We start from the raw sequence: 6,527 nt of genomic DNA on the forward strand, positions 1-6,527 counted from the left end.
GATGTTATTGCTCTTGGGGCATTAAAAACAAGATTTTAACTTTAGTTTTTTATATAATATCTGCATTTTCTATTGTGAAAAACTAAGTCTTAGTTATTTAATATATAGCGCCATCTCCTGGTTAAACCCTGAAATTGGAGAATAGTGGGAGAGCCTAACATTCCTGAATACTGGTCTTTGGCAGGCAACTGGCTGGCAACTGGCTGGCAGTCGGCAGGAAGCTGTATGCTGGGGTCCAAAATAAGAGGCTCCATCTGTAGCACCGGCTACGGAGGTGTCCGTGATCGCGCTGATTACCCTCTTCAGCTCCACCCCACCGTAAGACAAAGGCCCTGAGGCCGTCACACTCTTCTATAACAACAGTTAAAAATATATATGTATATAAAATATACCGCTGTACCGACGCCATGATAAGACTGATGTTACGCTGAGAGCAGCCGGGAAAAGCACTGACATGGGCGCAGCCTCTCTGGTGGTTGACTAATCAGAACGAGTGGCCGAGCTGACCAATCGGAGCACACTAGGCTCACAGGGAGGGGGGGGGCAAGAGCTCCAACGAGTCGTTTAGTGGAGAAAGTGAATACTGCTGAATACACATGCTTGACAGAGATGCTGTATGCGAAACCAATGTGAGTTTGGAAAATTGCACAGTATAAATCTATTTTAGTATACCTCAACAATGTAATTATGATCAGTGGAAATGGCCATGACATGGGCCCTTTAACATTCCGGGAACCTGGACGGTATGTGAGACTAAAATTGAAGCGACTGAAGAAGAGAGCCCATCTGGCCTGTCGAGAGTTCAGCCGTCTCGCTGACTGGATGTAGGCGAGGTTCTTGTGGTCTGTCCAGACCAGGAATGACTGCTTGCTGCCCTCGAGCCAGTGTCTCCACTCCTCTAATGCCAACGTTACTCCCAGAAGCTCCCTGTTTCCAACGTCATAATTGCGCTCAGCAGGAGAGAGGCGGCGTGAAAAGAAAGCACAAGGATGAAGGATGTTATTAGAACCAGCAGTTTGTGACAAGACAGCTCCCACCCCAGTGTCTGACGCATCAACCTCCACAATAAACTGCTTCTCAGAGTCTGGCTGGATGAGGATGGGAGCAGAGGTGAACAGGGACTTGAGTTTGAGAAAAGCCTCATTAGCCTCTGGGGTCCAGAAGAACTTAATGTTGACAGAGGTGAGTCTTGAGAGAGGTGCAGCAACCTTACTGAAGTTCCTGATGAAGCGGCGGTAAAAGTTGGCGAAGCCCAGAAACCTCTGAAGCTCCCTCCTCGTAGTAGGGGCTGGCCACTCGACCACAGCCTCGATCTTTCCAGAATCTGCCTCCACTCTGCCCTGACTAATGATATAGCCCAGGAAGCTGATCCGGTTCTGGTGGAACTCACACTTCTCAGCCTTGACATAGAGCTTGTTCTCCAGCAGTCTCTGAAGCACCAGGCGGACATGGTTCTCATGTTCCTCCTGGTCTTTGGAGAAAATCAGGATGTCGTCTATGTATACAAAGACAAAGCGGTTAAGGAAATCACGCAGAACATCGTTGACCAGAGCCTGAAATACTGCTGGAGCGTTAGTGAGTCCAAAGGGCATGACTAGGTATTCAAAATGACCTAAGGGAGTGTTGAAAGCCGTCTTCCATTCATCCCCTTGACGGATACGGACCAGATGATAGGCGTTCCTAAGGTCAAGCTTGGTGAACAGGGTTGCCTCATGGAGAGGTTCAAAAGCAGAGGTGAGAAGGGGTAATGGGTACTTGTTAGATAGAGATAGAATGGGAGGGATGAAACCCTCTTTAATGGTCACACATGCAGAGCACACAGCACACACAGTGAAATTTGGCCTCTGCTTTTAACCCATCCTAGTACCAGGAGTCTAGTACTAGGAGCAGTGGGCAGCTATTGTACAGCGCCCGGGGAGCAATGGGAGTGAGGGGGGAAGGGAGATGTCCGGTGCCTTGCTCAAGGGCACCACGGCAGGGCAGGAGGTGAACTGGGACCTCTCCAAGTAGCAGTCCACACTCCATATTTTAGGTCTGTTCGGGGACTTGAACCGGCGACCCTACAGCTCCCAGTCCAAGCCCCTACTGACTGAGCCACTGCCGGACTTAACAGTTCTTAACAGTAATGTTGTTTAACCCACGAAAGTCAATGCAAGGTCGCAGTGACTTATCCTTTTTGCCAACGAAGAAGAAACCGGCACCCACGGGAGAGGAGGAAGAACGAATAATCCCAGCAGCCACTGAGTCCGTGATATATAGCTCCATAGCCTCCTTCTCAGGACGGGACAGGTTGTAGAGGCGGCAGGTGGGTAGAGGAGCCCCAGGAAACAGATCTATAGAGCAGTCGTAGGGCCGATGAGGAGGAAGAGAGAGAGCCCTCTCCTTGCTGAAGACCAATCTCAGGTCGTGGTAGGTCGCAGGAACTCCAGTTAAGTCTACAGAAGCAGCAGAGTTTGGGGAGACAGAGACAGATCTTTCCCTTGACCCAATCAATGTGTGGGTTGTGGGTGCGAAGCCACGGATAACCCAATACCAGAGGTGTGGAAGGTGCAGAGATTACCTTTAACTGGATGAGCTCTCTGTGGTTGCCGGAGGTGATCAATGTCAAAGGGGCTGACTGTGCTGTTACAGAGGAGATTATTTGTCCATTAAGTGCATAGGCTGTTAGAGGTTCATCTAACGGCTCCAGGCAGAGTCCCAGCTGTTCAGCTAGCTCACGGTCCAAAAAACTATCCTCAGCACCAGAATCAATGAGAGCTTGGATAGGCAAAGTCATAGTATTAACACAAATCTTGGCGGGTATTAGAAAACGGCACAAAGAAGGAGGTAGAGAAGATGGCTGTGGACTCGTCAGGACCCCCAATCTCACTGACGAGCTCCCACGTTTGGGCGTACAGGACAGTTGGTAATGACATGCCCAGTGTTGCCACAATACATGCATTGGCCAGCACACGCCCGACGTTGACGCTCCTCCGGAGATAGTCTAGCGCGACCCAGTTGCATAGCCTCCTCGTGAGAAGAGGTGCGCCCGCTGGGCGGCGAGAAAACGGAGGGAGACTTAAACACAGAGGGAACAGGGTAGGTGGAAAAACTGGGCTTACTGTGTGAGACAGGTGGATTCCGCTGTGTCCGCTCAGCTCTGCGCTCCCGCAAACGACAGTCCAGGCGGGACACCAAGGAAATCAGATCTTGGAGATCCGCTGGAACGTCTCGTGCAGCTAATTCATCCCGGAGCTGATCCTTTAATCCTCTCAAAAACACCGCCTTGAGAGCCGCCTCGTCCCATCGAGCCTCTGCAGCGAGTGTGTGAAACTCGATGGAATATTCGGCCACACTCCGGTTTCCCTGTTGTAAACCGAGCAGCTGATTCTCGGCGGAGCCAGAATAATTGGGATGATCAAAGACAGCAGAAAAACGCTCAGAGAAGCATTCAAAACGCAGATTGTCATAGTCCACTGAAGAGCTCAAAGCCTCTGCCCAGGTTAAAGCCTTGCCACGGAGCAAACTCAGAACATAATTAATCCGGGTAACATCAGCTGCAAACGAAACAGGACGCTGGCGAAAAACCTTGTTACATTGGAAAAGAAATCCTCTGCATTTCTCCACCTCACCGTGGAATGGCTCAGGGTCGGTGATGGGGAAATCCTGGCGTGGAGTAGGAGAAAAAGCTGGATTGAGAGTGGCAAGAGAAACTGCAGCCGAGGTAGTTAGAGCTGAGATCTGGCAAGCTAACTCAGAGACATGATGAGCCATGGATTGATTGCTCTCGACTAACGCCCGAATGAGCTGGTCGTGTTGACCCAGAAGGGAACCCTGACTAGACAGGGCATGATGGACTGTGGCGGGATCCGCTCCAGTGCCTGCGGGGTTCATTGTTGGCCAGTTCTTCTGTTACGCTTCCCGAGAAGTGACTGGAGATGAGAACCCGCTACGCAAACACTAGACGGAGACAGTGGTGAAGTGTCAAACAATAGTCTTTATTTGACCACGGCACAGGCAAGGTGTAGAGAGGAGCTCAGAGAAGACAGACGTGGAGCTGGATAGCTCAGGGGGAGACGGAGGTGCGGAGATGCACGGAGGGAGCACCGGCGTGGAGAGCCGGAGATCCAGAGCTGGCGAATGTAGACAGGATGAGCTGGTGTGCGTGGAGGCACGGAGGAAACACCGACGAGGAGAGCCGGGAATCCAGAGCTGGCGAATGTAGTCTGGATGAGCTGGTGTGCGTGGAAGCACGGAGGGAACTCAGACGAGGAGTCGGAGGCTGGACGTGGCAAGCAGAGCGGCAGGTGTGTGTAGATCTGGAAGAATAAAGATGCAGGGTTAGAAAGGAATAACCTTTCACTAGGAGTATCAAAAAGGTTTACTAGAATACTGCTAGTAGGCCTGGACGATAGTTTACCACTGAAGAATAAACGAAGAACTGGCGAAGTCTGAGGATGGGAACCAGGGTCTTAAGCAGGTGCAGTTGAGTAGTGGCAATCAGTGAGATGAACAACAGCAGTGGAGATGAGTTGGCGGGAATCAGAATGTAGGTCAGCCACGCCCAGCCAGGAAGACAAACAAACATAGAAGTGGAAAAGAAGGAGGAAGTACTGCAGATCCTCACAAGTACCTGTAATCTGTGCAATAACAATAAAATTGAATCTAATCTTGAACAGGAACAAATGTATTTACTTAGTACATATCTGACATTAACGATTAAACACATTTGTGCATTCTTTATAAATGCAAACCGAGTCAAGCCGACTCCGGAGGTGGCGGTATGCACCTTAAAGATGTTTGCAATCCGCCAAAAAACCGAGAGAAGAAGAAGAAGAGGAAGAAGCCGACTCCGAGCTGTCCGACTTCAGGCGAGCTTTTTGAGACCTCCCCCGGCTGCGATCGGCTATTCTCGTCTACTTTCGAGGCGAGCCGCAGCTCGTCTCAAACAAGCCTATTTTATCTACATCTCGAACAAGCAAAACTAGTAATACATATGTTTATTCTTCACCGTCGGGTCACTCATTATTACTGGATCAGCGAGCTGCATGAGATACTGACGGGCTGTCAGGGGAGGGAGAGAGGGAGAGAGGAAAACAGAGCGCTTCCGCTCATTTCTCCCGTATTATTATCCAAAGTTAAAGGGCCCATGTCATGGCCATTTCCACTGATCATAATTACATTGTTGAGGTATACCAAAATAGATTTATACTGTGCAATTTTCCAAACTCACATTGGTTTCGCATACAGCATCTCTGTCAAGCATGTGTATTCAGCAGTATTCACTCTCTCCACTAAACGACTCGCTGGAGCTCTTGCCCCCCCCTCCCTGTGAGCCTAGTGTGCTCCGATTGGTCAGCTCGGCCACTCTGTTCTGATTAGTCAACCACCAGAGAGGCTCCGCCCGCTTTTTTCGGGGAACATCAGTGTTATAATGGCGTCGGTACAGCCGTATATTTTATACGCTAACTAACCGAACTGTACCTACAACTGTTGTTATAGAAGAGTGTGACGGCCCCAGGGCCTTTGTGCAGGTGTGTTGCAGGTCTTACGGTGGGGTGGAGCTGAAGAGGCTAATCAGCGCGATCACGGACACCTCCGTAGCCGAGGTGCTATTCGGCCCAGCGGCTCGGCGATTCTCTCCCCTCGACCACCTATCTCTGCATTTACCACAATAAATGTGCCGTGGTTTTGTAAACTCGTGTATGTCTCCTTGTCTTTCCGTTGTGGCCTACGAGCCGGTCATAACAAAGAGTAAGTTATTTTTACCTGTAATAAACTACTACTGTTTGATGAGAAATCAAATCATGGTTTGCTATATATGAATGATATGTTATAGGAGCAAATAATTCAGGGAAGAAAGGATAGGCCTACTAAGTATTTCCATTAAACTTTATTTTTAGAAATGTACAAAATGAACGTAAATATACATATATACACACGGTATATCATCCATTCCTCCCCGCATCTTGCCTGGGCGCAGCCGGTGCCTTTTAGGACGAGGCCTCAGTAGTAGTAGTCCCGTCCCCGTCATGTATTGTCCGCCAGGATCTGGCTGGACTAAATCAAATGCAAATCACAAAATATTAGAGAAACTTAGTTGTTTTAGATTCGTTAGTAGTAGTTGTGGTAGGAGTGTGGATCTATCTAATCAATAGCTTGCCAGCTAATATGCTAACCTAGCTTTGTTTACCTTGGTAGCTAACACGATATGAACGTTAGCTTGGAGGAACGGCAACTATAATGGAGTGTAATAAAACTACTATGAACAAAAGCTAGTGGTTCATATTAGGCTAGCAATAACGTGTTTATAATTGCAATCTTATACGGGTAGTCTGCTACGTTCGGTCATACAATGTTTCCCGCTAGCATGTATAGCTAGCCTCGTTAGCTATACATGCTATCAGCGTCGGAGGAAAGCCAACTGTAATGTACCGTCCTTTGGGGGTCTGTGAGCGGGCAAAGAGAGGGGATTTCCCCGTTGTCTCTGCTGGAAGTGTGAAATAAACTTAGTTGTTTGATGTTCGTCAGCTTGCCAGCTGGATTAC

The sequence above is a fragment of the Trematomus bernacchii genome, unplaced genomic scaffold (assembly GCF_902827165.1).
Source record: "Trematomus bernacchii unplaced genomic scaffold, fTreBer1.1, whole genome shotgun sequence".
NCBI lineage: Eukaryota > Metazoa > Chordata > Actinopteri > Perciformes > Nototheniidae > Trematomus > Trematomus bernacchii.